Below are 21,311 nucleotides of genomic sequence, written 5' to 3'. Positions count from 1 at the left end.
AACACGTTTTGAAAAGTGTGCTGTTACTGCCCCATAACTTACATGGGGGTGACCAAACTTGCAGAAACATGTTTATTTCTGCTGAAAAACACGTTTTGACATTTTCAGCACACTGGGGTTAAGAGCAGAGTGTGTAGGCTCTTCTGAGCCTTGCAGTTACATTAGGATTCTGATGTCTGAAAAAACGCGTTTATTTCGGGCTGAAAAACACGTTTTGAAAAGGGTTCTGTTACTGCCCCATAAGTTACATGGGGTTGACCAAACTTGCAGAAACATGTTTATTTCTGCTGAAAAACACGTTTTGACACTTTCAGCACACTGGGGTTAAGAGCAGAGTGTGTGGGCTCTTCTGAGCCTTGCAGTTACTTTAGGATCCTAATGTCTGAAAAAACGCGTTTATTTCGGGCTGAAAAACACGTTTTGAAAAGTGTTCTGTTACTGCCCCATAAGTTACATGGGGTTGACCAAACTTGCAGAAACATGTTTATTTCTGCTGAAAAACACGTTTTGACACTTTCAGCACACTGGGGTTAAGAGCAGAGTGTGTGGGCTCTTCTGAGCCTTGCAGTTACATTAGGATTCTGATGTCTGAAAAAACGCGTTTATTTCGGGCTGAAAAACACGTTTTGAAAAGGGTGCTGTTACTGCCCCATAAGTTACATGGGGGTGACCAAACTTGCAGAAACATGTTTATTTCTGCTGAAAAACACGTTTTGACACTTTCAGCACACTGGGGTTAAGAGCAGAGTGTGTGGACTCTTCTGAGCCTTGCAGTTACATTAGGATTCTGATGTCTGAAAAAACGCGTTTATTTCGGGCTGAAAAACACGTTTTGAAAAGTGTGCTGTTACTGCCCCATAAGTTACATGGGGGTGACCAAACTTGCAGAAACATGTTTATTTCTGCTCGAAAACACGTTTTGAAACTTTCAGCACACTGGGGTTAAGAGCAGAGTGTGTAGGCTCTTCTGAGCCTTGCAGTTACATTAGGATTCTGATGTCTGAAAAAACGCGTTTATTTCGGGCTGAAAAACACGTTTTGAAAAGGGTTCTGTTACTGCCCCATAAGTTACATGGGGTTGACCAAACTTGCAGAAACATGTTTATTTCTGCTGAAAAACACGTTTTGACACTTTCAGCACACTGGGGTTAAGAGCAGAGTGTGTGGGCTCTTCTGAGCCTTGCAGTTACTTTAGGATCCTAATGTCTGAAAAAACGCGTTAATTTCGGGCTGAAAAACACGTTTTGAAAAGTGTTCTGTTACTGCCCCTTAAGTTACATGGGGTTGACCAAACTTGCAGAAACATGTTTATTTCTGCTGAAAAACACGTTTTGACACTTTCAGCACACTGGGGTTAAGAGCAGAGTGTGTGGGCTCTTCTGAGCCTTGCAGTTACATTAGGATTCTGAAGTCTGAAAAAACGTGTTTATTTCGGGCTGAAAAACACGTTTTGAAAAGTGTGCTGTTACTGCCCCATAACTTACATGGGGGTGACCAAACTTGCAGAAACATGTTTATTTCTGCTGAAAAACACGTTTTGAAACTTTCAGCACACTGGGGTTAAGAGCAGAGTGTGTAGGCTCTTCTGAGCCTTGCAGTTACATTAGGATTCTGATGTCTGAAAAAACGCGTTTATTTCGGGCTGAAAAACACGTTTTGAAAAGTGTTCTGTTACTGCCCCATAACTTACATGGGGGTGACCAAACTTGCAGAAACATGTTTATTTCTGCTGAAAAACACGTTTTGACACTTTCAGCACACTGGGGTTAAGAGCAGAGTGTGTGGGCTCTTCTGAGCCTTGCAGTTACATTAGGATTCTGATGTCTGAAAAAACGCGTTTATTTCGGGCTGAAAAACACGTTTTGAAAAGGTGCTGTTACTGCCCTATAAGTTACATGGTGGTGACCAAACTTGCAGAAACATGTTTATTTCTGCTGAAAAACACGTTTTGACACTTTCAGCACACTGGGGTTAAGAGCAGAGTGTGTGGGCTCTTCTGAGCCTTGCAGTTACATTAGGATTCTGATGTCTGAAAAAACGCGTTAATTTCGGGCTGAAAAACACGTTTTGAAAAGTGTTCTGTTACTGCCCCTTAAGTTACATGGGGTTGACCAAACTTGCAGAAACATGTTTATTTCTGCTGAAAAACACGTTTTGACACTTTCAGCACACTGGGGTTAAGAGCAGAGTGTGTGGGCTCTTCTGAGCCTTGCAGTTACATTAGGATTCTGATGTCTGAAAAAACGCGTTTATTTCAGGCTGAAAAACACGTTTTGAAATGTGTGCTGTTACTGCCCCATAAGTTACATGGGGGTGACCAAACTTGCAGAAACATGTTTATTTCTGCTGAAAAACACGTTTTGACACTTTCAGCACACTGGGGTTAAGAGCAGAGTGTGTGGGCTCTTCTGAGACTTGCAGTTACATTAGGATCCTGATGTCTGAAAAAACGCGTTAATTTCGGGCTGAAAAACACGTTTTGAAAAGTGTTCTGTTACTGCCCCTTAAGTTACATGGGGTTGACCAAACTTGCAGAAACATGTTTATTTCTGCTGAAAAACACGTTTTGACACTTTCAGCACACTGGGGTTAAGAGCAGAGTGTGTGGGCTCTTCTGAGCCTTGCAGTTACATTAGGATTCTGATGTCTGAAAAAACGCGTTTATTTCGGGCTGAAAAACACGTTTTGAAAAGTGTGCTGTTACTGCCCCATAAGTTACATGGGGGTGACCAAACTTGCAGAAACATGTTTATTTCTGCTGAAAAACACGTTTTGAAACTTTCAGCACACTGGGGTTAAGAGCAGAGTGTGTGGACTCTTCTGAGCCTTGCAGTTACATTAGGATTCTGATGTCTGAAAAAACGCGTTTATTTCGGGCTGAAAAACACGTTTTGAAAAGTGTTCTGTTACTGCCCCATAAGTTACATGGGGTTGACCAAACTTGCAGAAACATGTTTATTTCTGCTGAAAAACACGTTTTGACACTTTCAGCACACTGGGGTTAAGAGCAGAGTGTGTGGGCTCTTCTGAGCCTTGCAGTTACATTAGGATTCTGATGTCTGAAAAAACGCGTTAATTTCGGGCTGAAAAACACGTTTTGAAAAGTGTTCTGTTACTGCCCCTTAAGTTACATGGGGTTGACCAAACTTGCAGAAACATGTTTATTTCTGCTGAAAAACACGTTTTGAAACTTTCAGCACACTGGGGTTAAGAGCAGAGTGTGTGGACTCTTCTGAGCCTTGCAGTTACATTAGGATTCTGATGTCTGAAAAAACGCGTTTATTTCGGGCTGAAAAACACGTTTTGAAAAGTGTGCTGTTACTGCCCCATAAGTTACATGGGGGTGACTAAACTTGCAGAAACATGTTTATTTCTGCTGAAAAACACGTTTTGAAACTTTCAGCACACTGGGGTTAAGAGCAGAGTGTGTAGGCTCTTCTGAGCCTTGCAGTTACATTAGGATTCTGAAGTCTGAAAAAACGTGTTTATTTCGGGCTGAAAAACACGTTTTGAAAAGTGTGCTGTTACTGCCCCATAACTTACATGGGGGTGACCAAACTTGCAGAAACATGTTTATTTCTGCTGAAAAACACGTTTTGAAACTTTCAGCACACAAGGGTTAAGAGCAGAGTGTGTAGGCTCTTCTGAGCCTTGCAGTTACATTAGGATTCTGAAGTCTGAAAAAACGTGTTTATTTCGGGCTGAAAAACACGTTTTGAAAAGTGTGCTGTTACTGCCCCATAACTTACATGGGGGTGACCAAACTTGCAGAAACATGTTTATTTCTGCTGAAAAACACGTTTTGAAACTTTCAGCACACTGGGGTTAAGAGCAGAGTGTGTAGGCTCTTCTGAGCCTTGCAGTTACATTAGGATTCTGATGTCTGAAAAAACGCGTTTATTTCGGGCTGAAAAACACGTTTTGAAAAGTGTTCTGTTACTGCCCCATAAGTTACATGGGGGTGACCAAACTTGCAGAAACATGTTTATTTCTGCTGAAAAACACGTTTTGAAACTTTCAGCACACTGGGGTTAAGAGCAGAGTGTGTAGGCTCTTCTGAGCCTTGCAGTTACATTAGGATTCTGATGTCTGAAAAAACGCGTTTATTTCGGGCTGAAAAACACGTTTTGAAAAGTGTTCTGTTACTGCCCCATAACTTACATGGGGGTGACCAAACTTACAGAAACATGTTTATTTCTGCTGAAAAAACACGTTTTGACACTTTCAGCACACTGGGGTTAAGAGCAGAGTGTGTGGGCTCTTCTGAGCCTTGCAGTTACATTAGGATTCTGATGTCTGAAAAAACGCGTTTATTTCGGGCTGAAAAACACGTTTTGAAAAGGGTGCTGTTACTGCCCCATAAGTTACATGGGGGTGACCAAACTTGCAGAAACATGTTTATTTCTGCTGAAAAACACGTTTTGACACTTTCAGCACACTGGGGTTAAGAGCAGAGTGTGTGGGCTCTTCTGAGCCTTGCAGTTACTTTACGATCCTAATGTCTGAAAAAACGCGTTTATTTCGGGCTGAAAAACACGTTTTGAAAAGTGTTCTGTTACTGCCCCATAAGTTACATGGGGTTGACCAAACTTGCAGAAACATGTTTATTTCTGCTGAAAAACACGTTTTGACACTTTCAGCACACTGGGGTTAAGAGCAGAGTGTGTGGGCTCTTCTGAGCCTTGCAGTTACATTAGGATTCTGATGTCTGAAAAAACGCGTTTATTTCGGGCTGAAAAACACGTTTTGAAAAGGGTGCTGTTACTGCCCCATAAGTTACATGGGTGTGACCAAACTTGCAGAAACATGTTTATTTCTGCTGAAAAACACGTTTTGAAACTTTCAGCACACTGGGGTTAAGAGCAGAGTGTGTGGACTCTTCTGAGCCTTGCAGTTACATTAGGATTCTGATGTCTGAAAAAACGCGTTTATTTCGGGCTGAAAAACACGTTTTGAAAAGTGTGCTGTTACTGCCCCATAACTTACATGGGGGTGACCAAACTTGCAGAAACATGTTTATTTCTGCTGAAAAACACGTTTTGACACTTTCAGCACACTGGGGTTAAGAGCAGAGTGTGTGGGCTCTTCTGAGCCTTGCAGTTACATTAGGATTCTGATGTCTGAAAAAACGTATTTATTTCGGGCTGAAAAACACGTTTTGAAAAGTGTGCTGTTACTGCCCCATAACTTACATGGGGGTGACCAAACTTGCAGAAACATGTTTATTTCTGATGAAAAACACGTTTTGAAACTTTCAGCACACTGGGGTTAAGAGCAGAGTGTGTGGGCTCTTCTGAGCCTTGCAGTTACTTTAGGATCCTAATGTCTGAAAAAACGCGTTGATTTCGGGCTGAAAAACACGTTTTGAAAAGTGTTCTGTTACTGCCCCATAAGTTACATGGGGTTGACCAAACTTGCAGAAACATGTTTATTTCTGCTGAAAAACACGTTTTGACACTTTCAGCACACTGGGGTTAAGAGCAGAGTGTGTGGGCTCTTCTGAGCCTTGCAGTTACATTAGGATTCTGATGTCTGAAAAAACGCGTTTATTTCGTGCTGAAAAACACGTTTTGAAAAGGGTGCTGTTACTGCCCCATAAGTTACATGGGTGTGACCAAACTTGCAGAAACATGTTTATTTCTGCTGAAAAACACGTTTTGAAACTTTCAGCACACTGGGGTTAAGAGCAGAGTGTGTGGACTCTTCTGAGCCTTGCAGTTACATTAGGATTCTGATGTCTGAAAAAACGCGTTTATTTCGGGCTGAAAAACACGTTTTGAAAAGTGTGCTGTTACTGCCCCATAAGTTACATGGGGGTGACTAAACTTGCAGAAACATGTTTATTTCTGCTGAAAAACACGTTTTGAAACTTTCAGCACACTGGGGTTAAGAGCAGAGTGTGTAGGCTCTTCTGAGCCTTGCAGTTACATTAGGATTCTGAAGTCTGAAAAAACGTATTTATTTCGGGCTGAAAAACACGTTTTGAAAAGTGTGCTGTTACTGCCCCATAACTTACATGGGGGTGACCAAACTTGCAGAAACAAGTTTATTTCTGCTGAAAAACACGTTTTGACACTTTCAGCACATTGGGGTTAAGAGCAGAGTGTGTGGGCTCTTCTGAGACTTGCAGTTACATTAGGATCCTGATGTCTGAAAAACGCGTTTATTTCGGGCTGAAAAACACGTTTTGAAAAGTGTTCTGTTACTGCCCCATAAGTTACATGGGGGTGACCAAACTTGCAGAAACATGTTTATTTCTGCTGAAAAACACGTTTTGAAACTTTCAGCACACTGGGGTTAAGAGCAGAGTGTGTGGACTCTTCTGAGCCTTGCAGTTACATTAGGATTCTGATGTCTGAAAAAACGCGTTTATTTCGGGCTGAAAAACACGTTTTGAAAAGTGTGCTGTTACTGCCCCATAAGTTACATGGGGGTGACTAAACTTGCAGAAACATGTTTATTTCTGCTGAAAAACACGTTTTGAAACTTTCAGCACACTGGGGTTAAGAGCAGAGTGTGTAGGCTCTTCTGAGCCTTGCAGTTACATTAGGATTCTGAAGTCTGAAAAAACGTGTTTATTTCGGGCTGAAAAACACGTTTTGAAAAGTGTGCTGTTACTGCCCCATAACTTACATGGGGGTGACCAAACTTGCAGAAACATGTTTATTTCTGCTGAAAAACACGTTTTGAAACTTTCAGCACACTGGGGTTAAGAGCAGAGTGTGTAGGCTCTTCTGAGCCTTGCAGTTACATTAGGATTCTGATGTCTGAAAAAACGCGTTTATTTCGGGCTGAAAAACACGTTTTGAAAAGTGTGCTGTTACTGCCCCATAACTTACATGGGGGTGACCAAACTTGCAGAAACATGTTTATTTCTGCTGAAAAACACGTTTTGACATTTTCAGAACACTGGGGTTAAGAGCAGAGTGTGTAGGCTCTTCTGAGCCTTGCAGTTACATTAGGATTCTGATGTCTGAAAAAACGCGTTTATTTCGGGCTGAAAAACACGTTTTGAAAAGGGTTCTGTTACTGCCCCATAAGTTACATGGGGTTGACCAAACTTGCAGAAACATGTTTATTTCTGCTGAAAAACACGTTTTGACACTTTCAGCACACTGGGGTTAAGAGCAGAGTGTGTGGGCTCTTCTGAGCCTTGCAGTTTCTTTAGGATCCTAATGTCTGAAAAAACGCGTTTATTTCGGGCTGAAAAACACGTTTTGAAAAGTGTTCTGTTACTGCCCCATAAGTTACATGGGGTTGACCAAACTTGCAGAAACATGTTTATTTCTGCTGAAAAACACGTTTTGACACTTTCAGCACACTGGGGTTAAGAGCAGAGTGTGTGGGCTCTTCTGAGCCTTGCAGTTACATTAGGATTCTGATGTCTGAAAAAACGCGTTTATTTCGGGCTGAAAAACACGTTTTGAAAAGGGTGCTGTTACTGCCCCATAAGTTACATGGGTGTGACCAAACTTGCAGAAACATGTTTATTTCTGCTGAAAAACACGTTTTGAAACTTTCAGCACACTGGGGTTAAGAGCAGAGTGTGTAGGCTCTTCTGAGCCTTGCAGTTACATTAGGATTCTGAAGTCTGAAAAAACGTGTTTATTTCGGGCTGAAAAACACGTTTTGAAAAGTGTGCTGTTACTGCCCCATAACTTACATGGGGGTGACCAAACTTGCAGAAACATGTTTATTTCTGCTGAAAAACACGTTTTGAAACTTTCAGCACACTGGGGTTAAGAGCAGAGTGTGTAGGCTCTTCTGAGCCTTGCAGTTACATTAGGATTCTGATGTCTGAAAAAACGCGTTTATTTCGGGCTGAAAAACACGTTTTGAAAAGTGTTCTGTTACTGCCCCATAACTTACATAGGGGTGACCAAACTTGCAGAAACATGTTTATTTCTGCTGAAAAACACGTTTTGACACTTTCAGCACACTGGGGTTAAGAGCAGAGTGTGTGGGCTCTTCTGAGCCTTGCAGTTACATTAGGATTCTGATGTCTGAAAAAACGCGTTTATTTCGGGCTGAAAAACACGTTTTGAAAAGGTGCTGTTACTGCCCTATAAGTTACATGGTGGTGACCAAACTTGCAGAAACATGTTTATTTCTGCTGAAAAACACGTTTTGACACTTTCAGCACACTGGGGTTAAGAGCAGAGTGTGTGGGCTCTTCTGAGCCTTGCAGTTACATTAGGATTCTGATGTCTGAAAAAACGCGTTAATTTCGGGCTGAAAAACACGTTTTGAAAAGTGTTCTGTTACTGCCCCTTAAGTTACATGGGGTTGACCAAACTTGCAGAAACATGTTTATTTCTGCTGAAAAACACGTTTTGACACTTTCAGCACACTGGGGTTAAGAGCAGAGTGTGTGGGCTCTTCTGAGCCTTGCAGTTACATTAGGATTCTGATGTCTGAAAAAACGCGTTTATTTCAGGCTGAAAAACACGTTTTGAAATGTGTGCTGTTACTGCCCCATAAGTTACATGGGGGTGACCAAACTTGCAGAAACATGTTTATTTCTGCTGAAAAACACGTTTTGACACTTTCAGCACACTGGGATTAAGAGCAGAGTGTGTGGGCTCTTCTGAGACTTGCAGTTACATTAGGATCCTGATGTCTGAAAAAACGCGTTAATTTCGGGCTGAAAAACACGTTTTGAAAAGTGTTCTGTTACTGCCCCTTAAGTTACATGGGGTTGACCAAACTTGCAGAAACATGTTTATTTCTGCTGAAAAACACGTTTTGACACTTTCAGCACACTGGGGTTAAGAGCAGAGTGTGTGGGCTCTTCTGAGCCTTGCAGTTACATTAGGATTCTGATGTCTGAAAAAACGCGTTTATTTCGGGCTGAAAAACACGTTTTGAAAAGTGTGCTGTTACTGCCCCATAAGTTACATGGGGGTGACCAAACTTGCAGAAACATGTTTATTTCTGCTGAAAAACACGTTTTGAAACTTTCAGCACACTGGGGTTAAGAGCAGAGTGTGTGGACTCTTCTGAGCCTTGCAGTTACATTAGGATTCTGATGTCTGAAAAAACGCGTTTATTTCGGGCTGAAAAACACGTTTTGAAAAGTGTGCTGTTACTGCCCCATAAGTTACATGGGGGTGACCAAACTTGCAGAAACATGTTTATTTCTGCTGAAAAACACGTTTTGAAACTTTCAGCACACTGGGGTTAAGAGCAGAGTGTGTAGGCTCTTCTGAGCCTTGCAGTTACATTAGGATTCTGATGTCTGAAAAAACGCGTTTATTTCGGGCTGAAAAACACGTTTTGAAAAGTGTGCTGTTACTGCCCCATAACTTACATGGGGGTGACCAAACTTGCAGAAACATGTTTATTTCTGCTGAAAAACACGTTTTGACATTTTCAGCACACTGGGGTTAAGAGCAGAGTGTGTAGGCTCTTCTGAGCCTTGCAGTTACATTAGGATTCTGATGTCTGAAAAAACGCGTTTATTTCGGGCTGAAAAACACGTTTTGAAAAGGGTTCTGTTACTGCCCCATAAGTTACATGGGGTTGACCAAACTTGCAGAAACATGTTTATTTCTGCTGAAAAACACGTTTTGACACTTTCAGCACACTGGGGTTAAGAGCAGAGTGTGTGGGCTCTTCTGAGCCTTGCAGTTACTTTAGGATCCTAATGTCTGAAAAAACGCGTTTATTTCGGGCTGAAAAACACGTTTTGAAAAGTGTTCTGTTACTGCCCCATAAGTTACATGGGGTTGACCAAACTTGCAGAAACATGTTTATTTCTGCTGAAAAACACGTTTTGACACTTTCAGCACACTGGGGTTAAGAGCAGAGTGTGTGGGCTCTTCTGAGCCTTGCAGTTACATTAGGATTCTGATGTCTGAAAAAACGCGTTTATTTCGGGCTGAAAAACACGTTTTGAAAAGGGTGCTGTTACTGCCCCATAAGTTACATGGGGGTGACCAAACTTGCAGAAACATGTTTATTTCTGCTGAAAAACACGTTTTGACACTTTCAGCACACTGGGGTTAAGAGCAGAGTGTGTGGACTCTTCTGAGCCTTGCAGTTACATTAGGATTCTGATGTCTGAAAAAACGCGTTTATTTCGGGCTGAAAAACACGTTTTGAAAAGTGTGCTGTTACTGCCCAATAAGTTACATGGGGGTGACCAAACTTGCAGAAACATGTTTATTTCTGCTCGAAAACACGTTTTGAAACTTTCAGCACACTGGGGTTAAGAGCAGAGTGTGTAGGCTCTTCTGAGCCTTGCAGTTACATTAGGATTCTGATGTCTGAAAAAACGCGTTTATTTCGGGCTGAAAAACACGTTTTGAAAAGGGTTCTGTTACTGCCCCATAAGTTACATGGGGTTGACCAAACTTGCAGAAACATGTTTATTTTTGCTGAAAAACACGTTTTGACACTTTCAGCACACTGGGGTTAAGAGCAGAGTGTGTGGGCTCTTCTGAGCCTTGCAGTTACTTTAGGATCCTAATGTCTGAAAAAACGCGTTAATTTCGGGCTGAAAAACACGTTTTGAAAAGTGTTCTGTTACTGCCCCTTAAGTTACATGGGGTTGACCAAACTTGCAGAAACATGTTTATTTCTGCTGAAAAACACGTTTTGACACTTTCAGCACACTGGGGTTAAGAGCAGAGTGTGTGGGCTCTTCTGAGCCTTGCAGTTACATTAGGATTCTGATGTCTGAAAAAACGCGTTTATTTCAGGCTGAAAAACACGTTTTGAAATGTGTGCTGTTACTGCCCCATAAGTTACATGGGGGTGACCAAACTTGCAGAAACATGTTTATTTCTGCTGAAAAACACGTTTTGACACTTTCAGCACACTGGGATTAAGAGCAGAGTGTGTGGGCTCTTCTGAGACTTGCAGTTACATTAGGATCCTGATGTCTGAAAAAACGCGTTAATTTCGGGCTGAAAAACACGTTTTGAAAAGTGTTCTGTTACTGCCCCTTAAGTTACATGGGGTTGACCAAACTTGCAGAAACATGTTTATTTCTGCTGAAAAACACGTTTTGACACTTTCAGCACACTGGGGTTAAGAGCAGAGTGTGTGGGCTCTTCTGAGCCTTGCAGTTACATTAGGATTCTGATGTCTGAAAAAACGCGTTTATTTCGGGCTGAAAAACACGTTTTGAAAAGTGTGCTGTTACTGCCCCATAAGTTACATGGGGGTGACCAAACTTGCAGAAACATGTTTATTTCTGCTGAAAAACACGTTTTGAAACTTTCAGCACACTGGGGTTAAGAGCAGAGTGTGTGGACTCTTCTGAGCCTTGCAGTTACATTAGGATTCTGATGTCTGAAAAAACGCGTTTATTTCGGGCTGAAAAACACGTTTTGAAAAGTGTGCTGTTACTGCCCCATAAGTTACATGGGGGTGACTAAACTTGCAGAAACATGTTTATTTCTGCTGAAAAACACGTTTTGAAACTTTCAGCACACTGGGGTTAAGAGCAGAGTGTGTAGGCTCTTCTGAGCCTTGCAGTTACATTAGGATTCTGAAGTCTGAAAAAACGTATTTATTTCGGGCTGAAAAACACGTTTTGAAAAGTGTGCTGTTACTGCCCCATAACTTACATGGGGGTGACCAAACTTGCAGAAACAAGTTTATTTCTGCTGAAAAACACGTTTTGACACTTTCAGCACATTGGGGTTAAGAGCAGAGTGTGTGGGCTCTTCTGAGACTTGCAGTTACATTAGGATCCTGATGTCTGAAAAACGCGTTTATTTCGGGCTGAAAAACACGTTTTGAAAAGTGTTCTGTTACTGCCCCATAAGTTACATGGGGGTGACCAAACTTGCAGAAACATGTTTATTTCTGCTGAAAAACACGTTTTGAAACTTTCAGCACACTGGGGTTAAGAGCAGAGTGTGTGGACTCTTCTGAGCCTTGCAGTTACATTAGGATTCTGATGTCTGAAAAAACGCGTTTATTTCGGGCTGAAAAACACGTTTTGAAAAGTGTGCTGTTACTGCCCCATAAGTTACATGGGGGTGACTAAACTTGCAGAAACATGTTTATTTCTGCTGAAAAACACGTTTTGAAACTTTCAGCACACTGGGGTTAAGAGCAGAGTGTGTAGGCTCTTCTGAGCCTTGCAGTTACATTAGGATTCTGAAGTCTGAAAAAACGTGTTTATTTCGGGCTGAAAAACACGTTTTGAAAAGTGTGCTGTTACTGCCCCATAACTTACATGGGGGTGACCAAACTTGCAGAAACATGTTTATTTCTGCTGAAAAACACGTTTTGAAACTTTCAGCACACTGGGGTTAAGAGCAGAGTGTGTAGGCTCTTCTGAGCCTTGCAGTTACATTAGGATTCTGATGTCTGAAAAAACGCGTTTATTTCGGGCTGAAAAACACGTTTTGAAAAGTGTGCTGTTACTGCCCCATAACTTACATGGGGGTGACCAAACTTGCAGAAACATGTTTATTTCTGCTGAAAAACACGTTTTGACATTTTCAGAACACTGGGGTTAAGAGCAGAGTGTGTAGGCTCTTCTGAGCCTTGCAGTTACATTAGGATTCTGATGTCTGAAAAAACGCGTTTATTTCGGGCTGAAAAACACGTTTTGAAAAGGGTTCTGTTACTGCCCCATAAGTTACATGGGGTTGACCAAACTTGCAGAAACATGTTTATTTCTGCTGAAAAACACGTTTTGACACTTTCAGCACACTGGGGTTAAGAGCAGAGTGTGTGGGCTCTTCTGAGCCTTGCAGTTTCTTTAGGATCCTAATGTCTGAAAAAACGCGTTTATTTCGGGCTGAAAAACACGTTTTGAAAAGTGTTCTGTTACTGCCCCATAAGTTACATGGGGTTGACCAAACTTGCAGAAACATGTTTATTTCTGCTGAAAAACACGTTTTGACACTTTCAGCACACTGGGGTTAAGAGCAGAGTGTGTGGGCTCTTCTGAGCCTTGCAGTTACATTAGGATTCTGATGTCTGAAAAAACGCGTTTATTTCGGGCTGAAAAACACGTTTTGAAAAGGGTGCTGTTACTGCCCCATAAGTTACATGGGTGTGACCAAACTTGCAGAAACATGTTTATTTCTGCTGAAAAACACGTTTTGAAACTTTCAGCACACTGGGGTTAAGAGCAGAGTGTGTAGGCTCTTCTGAGCCTTGCAGTTACATTAGGATTCTGAAGTCTGAAAAAACGTGTTTATTTCGGGCTGAAAAACACGTTTTGAAAAGTGTGCTGTTACTGCCCCATAACTTACATGGGGGTGACCAAACTTGCAGAAACATGTTTATTTCTGCTGAAAAACACGTTTTGAAACTTTCAGCACACTGGGGTTAAGAGCAGAGTGTGTAGGCTCTTCTGAGCCTTGCAGTTACATTAGGATTCTGATGTCTGAAAAAACGCGTTTATTTCGGGCTGAAAAACACGTTTTGAAAAGTGTTCTGTTACTGCCCCATAACTTACATAGGGGTGACCAAACTTGCAGAAACATGTTTATTTCTGCTGAAAAACACGTTTTGACACTTTCAGCACACTGGGGTTAAGAGCAGAGTGTGTGGGCTCTTCTGAGCCTTGCAGTTACATTAGGATTCTGATGTCTGAAAAAACGCGTTTATTTCGGGCTGAAAAACACGTTTTGAAAAGGTGCTGTTACTGCCCTATAAGTTACATGGTGGTGACCAAACTTGCAGAAACATGTTTATTTCTGCTGAAAAACACGTTTTGACACTTTCAGCACACTGGGGTTAAGAGCAGAGTGTGTGGGCTCTTCTGAGCCTTGCAGTTACATTAGGATTCTGATGTCTGAAAAAACGCGTTAATTTCGGGCTGAAAAACACGTTTTGAAAAGTGTTCTGTTACTGCCCCTTAAGTTACATGGGGTTGACCAAACTTGCAGAAACATGTTTATTTCTGCTGAAAAACACGTTTTGACACTTTCAGCACACTGGGGTTAAGAGCAGAGTGTGTGGGCTCTTCTGAGCCTTGCAGTTACATTAGGATTCTGATGTCTGAAAAAACGCGTTTATTTCAGGCTGAAAAACACGTTTTGAAATGTGTGCTGTTACTGCCCCATAAGTTACATGGGGGTGACCAAACTTGCAGAAACATGTTTATTTCTGCTGAAAAACACGTTTTGACACTTTCAGCACACTGGGATTAAGAGCAGAGTGTGTGGGCTCTTCTGAGACTTGCAGTTACATTAGGATCCTGATGTCTGAAAAAACGCGTTAATTTCGGGCTGAAAAACACGTTTTGAAAAGTGTTCTGTTACTGCCCCTTAAGTTACATGGGGTTGACCAAACTTGCAGAAACATGTTTATTTCTGCTGAAAAACACGTTTTGACACTTTCAGCACACTGGGGTTAAGAGCAGAGTGTGTGGGCTCTTCTGAGCCTTGCAGTTACATTAGGATTCTGATGTCTGAAAAAACGCGTTTATTTCGGGCTGAAAAACACGTTTTGAAAAGTGTGCTGTTACTGCCCCATAAGTTACATGGGGGTGACCAAACTTGCAGAAACATGTTTATTTCTGCTGAAAAACACGTTTTGAAACTTTCAGCACACTGGGGTTAAGAGCAGAGTGTGTGGACTCTTCTGAGCCTTGCAGTTACATTAGGATTCTGATGTCTGAAAAAACGCGTTTATTTCGGGCTGAAAAACACGTTTTGAAAAGTGTGCTGTTACTGCCCCATAAGTTACATGGGGGTGACCAAACTTGCAGAAACATGTTTATTTCTGCTGAAAAACACGTTTTGAAACTTTCAGCACACTGGGGTTAAGAGCAGAGTGTGTAGGCTCTTCTGAGCCTTGCAGTTACATTAGGATTCTGATGTCTGAAAAAACGCGTTTATTTCGGGCTGAAAAACACGTTTTGAAAAGTGTGCTGTTACTGCCCCATAACTTACATGGGGGTGACCAAACTTGCAGAAACATGTTTATTTCTGCTGAAAAACACGTTTTGACATTTTCAGCACACTGGGGTTAAGAGCAGAGTGTGTAGGCTCTTCTGAGCCTTGCAGTTACATTAGGATTCTGATGTCTGAAAAAACGCGTTTATTTCGGGCTGAAAAACACGTTTTGAAAAGGGTTCTGTTACTGCCCCATAAGTTACATGGGGTTGACCAAACTTGCAGAAACATGTTTATTTCTGCTGAAAAACACGTTTTGACACTTTCAGCACACTGGGGTTAAGAGCAGAGTGTGTGGGCTCTTCTGAGCCTTGCAGTTACTTTAGGATCCTAATGTCTGAAAAAACGCGTTTATTTCGGGCTGAAAAACACGTTTTGAAAAGTGTTCTGTTACTGCCCCATAAGTTACATGGGGTTGACCAAACTTGCAGAAACATGTTTATTTCTGCTGAAAAACACGTTTTGACACTTTCAGCACACTGGGGTTAAGAGCAGAGTGTGTGGGCTCTTCTGAGCCTTGCAGTTACATTAGGATTCTGATGTCTGAAAAAACGCGTTTATTTCGGGCTGAAAAACACGTTTTGAAAAGGGTGCTGTTACTGCCCCATAAGTTACATGGGGGTGACCAAACTTGCAGAAACATGTTTATTTCTGCTGAAAAACACGTTTTGACACTTTCAGCACACTGGGGTTAAGAGCAGAGTGTGTGGACTCTTCTGAGCCTTGCAGTTACATTAGGATTCTGATGTCTGAAAAAACGCGTTTATTTCGGGCTGAAAAACACGTTTTGAAAAGTGTGCTGTTACTGCCCAATAAGTTACATGGGGGTGACCAAACTTGCAGAAACATGTTTATTTCTGCTCGAAAACACGTTTTGAAACTTTCAGCACACTGGGGTTAAGAGCAGAGTGTGTAGGCTCTTCTGAGCCTTGCAGTTACATTAGGATTCTGATGTCTGAAAAAACGCGTTTATTTCGGGCTGAAAAACACGTTTTGAAAAGGGTTCTGTTACTGCCCCATAAGTTACATGGGGTTGACCAAACTTGCAGAAACATGTTTATTTTTGCTGAAAAACACGTTTTGACACTTTCAGCACACTGGGGTTAAGAGCAGAGTGTGTGGGCTCTTCTGAGCCTTGCAGTTACTTTAGGATCCTAATGTCTGAAAAAACGCGTTAATTTCGGGCTGAAAAACACGTTTTGAAAAGTGTTCTGTTACTGCCCCTTAAGTTACATGGGGTTGACCAAACTTGCAGAAACATGTTTATTTCTGCTGAAAAACACGTTTTGACACTTTCAGCACACTGGGGTTAAGAGCAGAGTGTGTGGGCTCTTCTGAGCCTTGCAGTTACATTAGGATTCTGATGTCTGAAAAAACGCGTTTATTTCAGGCTGAAAAACACGTTTTGAAATGTGTGCTGTTACTGCCCCATAAGTTACATGGGGGTGACCAAACTTGCAGAAACATGTTTATTTCTGCTGAAAAACACGTTTTGACACTTTCAGCACACTGGGGTTAAGAGCAGAGTGTGTGGGCTCTTCTGAGCCTTGCAGTTACATTAGGATTCTGATGTCTGAAAAAACGCGTTTATTTCGGGCTGAAAAACACGTTTTGAAAAGTGTTCTGTTACTGCCCCATAAGTTACATGGGGTTGACCAAACTTGCAGAAACATGTTTATTTCTGCTGAAAAACACGTTTTGACACTTTCAGCACACTGGGGTTAAGAGCAGAGTGTGTGGGCTCTTCTGAGACTTGCAGTTACATTAGGATCCTGATGTCTGAAAAAACGCGTTTATTTCGGGCTGAAAAACACGTTTTGAAAAGTGTTCTGTTACTGCCCCATAAGTTACATGGGGTTGACCAAACTTGCAGAAACATGTTTATTTCTGCTGAAAAACACGTTTTGACACTTTCAGCACACTGGGGTTAAGAGCAGAGTGTGTGGGCTCTTCTGAGACTTGCAGTTACATTAGGATCCTGATGTCTGAAAAACGCGTTTATTTCGGGCTGAAAAACACGTTTTGAAAAGTGTGCTGTTACTGCCCCATAAGTTACATGGGGGTGACTAAACTTGCAGAAACATGTTTATTTCTGCTGAAAAACACGTTTTGAAACTTTCAGCACACTGGGGTTAAGAGCAGAGTGTGTAGGCTCTTCTGAGCCTTGCAGTTACATTAGGATTCTGAAGTCTGAAAAAACGTGTTTATTTCGGGCTGAAAAACACGTTTTGAAAAGTGTGCTGTTACTGCCCCATAACTTACATGGGGGTGACCAAACTTGCAGAAACATGTTTATTTCTGCTGAAAAACACGTTTTGAAACTTTCAGCACACTGGGGTTAAGAGCAGAGTGTGTAGGCTCTTCTGAGCCTTGCAGTTACATTAGGATTCTGATGTCTGAAAAAACGCGTTTATTTCGGGCTGAAAAACACGTTTTGAAAAGTGTGCTGTTACTGCACCATAACTTACATGGGGGTGACCAAACTTGCAGAAACATGTTTATTTCTGCTGAAAAACACGTTTTGACATTTTCAGAACACTGGGGTTAAGAGCAGAGTGTGTAGGCTCTTCTGAGCCTTGCAGTTACATTAGGATTCTGATGTCTGAAAAAACGCGTTTATTTCGGGCTGAAAAACACGTTTTGAAAAGGGTTCTGTTACTGCCCCATAAGTTACATGGGGTTGACCAAACTTGCAGAAACATGTTTATTTCTGCTGAAAAACACGTTTTGACACTTTCAGCACACTGGGGTTAAGAGCAGAGTGTGTGGGCTCTTCTGAGCCTTGCAGTTTCTTTAGGATCCTAATGTCTGAAAAAACGCGTTTATTTCGGGCTGAAAAACACGTTTTGAAAAGTGTTCTGTTACTGCCCCATAAGTTACATGGGGTTGACCAAACTTGCAGAAACATGTTTATTTCTGCTGAAAAACACGTTTTGACACTTTCAGCACACTGGGGTTAAGAGCAGAGTGTGTGGGCTCTTCTGAGCCTTGCAGTTACATTAGGATTCTGATGTCTGAAAAAACGCGTTTATTTCGGGCTGAAAAACACGTTTTGAAAAGGGTGCTGTTACTGCCCCATAAGTTACATGGGTGTGACCAAACTTGCAGAAACATGTTTATTTCTGCTGAAAAACACGTTTTGAAACTTTCAGCACACTGGGGTTAAGAGCAGAGTGTGTAGGCTCTTCTGAGCCTTGCAGTTACATTAGGATTCTGAAGTCTGAAAAAACGTGTTTATTTCGGGCTGAAAAACACGTTTTGAAAAGTGTGCTGTTACTGCCCCATAACTTACATGGGGGTGACCAAACTTGCAGAAACATGTTTATTTCTGCTGAAAAACACGTTTTGAAACTTTCAGCACACTGGGGTTAAGAGCAGAGTGTGTAGGCTCTTCTGAGCCTTGCAGTTACATTAGGATTCTGATGTCTGAAAAAACGCGTTTATTTCGGGCTGAAAAACACGTTTTGAAAAGTGTTCTGTTACTGCCCCATAACTTACATGGGGGTGACCAAACTTGCAGAAACATGTTTATTTCTGCTGAAAAACACGTTTTGACACTTTCAGCACACTGGGGTTAAGAGCAGAGTGTGTGGGCTCTTCTGAGCCTTGCAGTTACATTAGGATTCTGATGTCTGAAAAAACGCGTTTATTTCGGGCTGAAAAACACGTTTTGAAAAGGTGCTGTTACTGCCCTATAAGTTACATGGTGGTGACCAAACTTGCAGAAACATGTTTATTTCTGCTGAAAAACACGTTTTGACACTTTCAGCACACTGGGGTTAAGAGCAGAGTGTGTGGGCTCTTCTGAGCCTTGCAGTTACATTAGGATTCTGATGTCTGAAAAAACGCGTTAATTTCGGGCTGAAAAACACGTTTTGAAAAGTGTTCTGTTACTGCCCCTTAAGTTACATGGGGTTGACCAAACTTGCAGAAACATGTTTATTTCTGCTGAAAAACACGTTTTGACACTTTCAGCACACTGGGGTTAAGAGCAGAGTGTGTGGGCTCTTCTGAGACTTGCAGTTACATTAGGATCCTGATGTCTGAAAAACGCGTTTATTTCGGGCTGAAAAACACGTTTTGAAAAGTGTGCTGTTACTGCCCCATAACTTACATGGGGGTGACCAAACTTGCAGAAACATGTTTATTTCTGCTGAAAAACACGTTTTGAAACTTTCAGCACACTGGGGTTAAGAGCAGAGTGTGTAGGCTCTTCTGAGCCTTGCAGTTACATTAGGATTCTGATGTCTGAAAAAACGCGTTTATTTCGGGCTGAAAAACACGTTTTGAAAAGTGTGCTGTTACTGCCCCATAACTTACATGGGGGTGACCAAACTTGCAGAAACATGTTTATTTCTGCTGAAAAACACGTTTTGACATTTTCAGAACACTGGGGTTAAGAGCAGAGTGTGTAGGCTCTTCTGAGCCTTGCAGTTACATTAGGATTCTGATGTCTGAAAAAACGCGTTTATTTCGGGCTGAAAAACACGTTTTGAAAAGGGTTCTGTTACTGCCCCATAAGTTACATGGGGTTGACCAAACTTGCAGAAACATGTTTATTTCTGCTGAAAAACACGTTTTGACACTTTCAGCACACTGGGGTTAAGAGCAGAGTGTGTGGGCTCTTCTGAGCCTTGCAGTTTCTTTAGGATCCTAATGTCTGAATAAACGCGTTTATTTCGGGTGAAAAACACGTTTTGAAAAGTGTTCTGTTACTGCCCCATAAGTTACATGGGGTTGACCAAACTTGCAGAAACATGTTTATTTCTGCTGAAAAACACGTTTTGACACTTTCAGCACACTGGGGTTAAGAGCAGAGTGTGTGGGCTCTTCTGAGCCTTGCAGTTACATTAGGATTCTGATGTCTGAAAAAACGCGTTTATTTCGGGCTGAAAAACACGTTTTGAAAAGGGTGCTGTTACTGCCCCATAAGTTACATGGGTGTGACCAAACTTGCAGAAACATGTTTATTTCTGCTGAAAAACACGTTTTGAAACTTTCAGCACACTGGGGTTAAGAGCAGAGTGTGTAGGCTCTTCTGAGCCTTGCAGTTACATTAGGATTCTGATGTCTGAAAAAACGCGTTTATTTCGGGCTGAAAAACACGTTTTGAAAAGGGTTCTGTTACTGCCCCATAAGTTACATGGGGTTGACCAAACTTGCAGAAACATGTTTATTTCTGCTGAAAAACACGTTTTGACACTTTCAGCACACTGGGGTTAAGAGCAGAGTGTGTGGGCTCTTCTGAGCCTTGCAGTTTCTTTAGGATCCTAATGTCTGAAAAAACGCGTTTATTTCGGGCTGAAAAACACGTTTTGAAAAGTGTTCTGTTACTGCCCCATAAGTTACATGGGGTTGACCAAACTTGCAGAAACATGTTTATTTCTGCTGAAAAACACGTTTTGACACTTTCAGCACACTGGGGTTAAGAGCAGAGTGTGTGGGCTCTTCTGAGCCTTGCAGTTACATTAGGATTCTGATGTCTGAAAAAACGCGTTTATTTCGGGCTGAAAAACACGTTTTGAAAAGGGTGCTGTTACTGCCCCATAAGTTACATGGGTGTGACCAAACTTGCAGAAACATGTTTATTTCTGCTGAAAAACACGTTTTGAAACTTTCAGCACACTGGGGTTAAGAGCAGAGTGTGTAGGCTCTTCTGAGCCTTGCAGTTACATTAGGATTCTGAAGTCTGAAAAAACGTGTTTATTTCGGGCTGAAAAACACGTTTTGAAAAGTGTGCTGTTACTGCCCCATAACTTACATGGGGGTGACCAAACTTGCAGAAACATGTTTATTTCTGCTGAAAAACACGTTTTGAAACTTTCAGCACACTGGGGTTAAGAGCAGAGTGTGTAGGCTCTTCTGAGCCTTGCAGTTACATTAGGATTCTGATGTCTGAAAAAACGCGTTTATTTCGGGCTGAAAAACACGTTTTGAAAAGTGTTCTGTTACTGCCCCATAACTTACATGGGGGTGACCAAACTTGCAGAAACATGTTTATTTCTGCTGAAAAACACGTTTTGACACTTTCAGCACACTGGGGTTAAGAGCAGAGTGTGTGGGCTCTTCTGAGCCTTGCAGTTACATTAGGATTCTGATGTCTGAAAAAACGCGTTTATTTCGGGCTGAAAAACACGTTTTGAAAAGGTGCTGTTACTGCCCTATAAGTTACATGGTGGTGACCAAACTTGCAGAAACATGTTTATTTCTGCTGAAAAACACGTTTTGACACTTTCAGCACACTGGGGTTAAGAGCAGAGTGTGTGGGCTCTTCTGAGCCTTGCAGTTACATTAGGATTCTGATGTCTGAAAAAACGCGTTAATTTCGGGCTGAAAAACACGTTTTGAAAAGTGTTCTGTTACTGCCCCTTAAGTTACATGGGGTTGACCAAACTTGCAGAAACATGTTTATTTCTGCTGAAAAACACGTTTTGACAC

Source organism: Lepisosteus platostomus, chromosome 28 (assembly GCF_059453375.1).
Source record: "Lepisosteus platostomus isolate fLepPlt1 chromosome 28, fLepPlt1.hap1, whole genome shotgun sequence".
NCBI lineage: Eukaryota > Metazoa > Chordata > Actinopteri > Semionotiformes > Lepisosteidae > Lepisosteus > Lepisosteus platostomus.
This window is presented reverse-complemented; position numbering follows the sequence as displayed.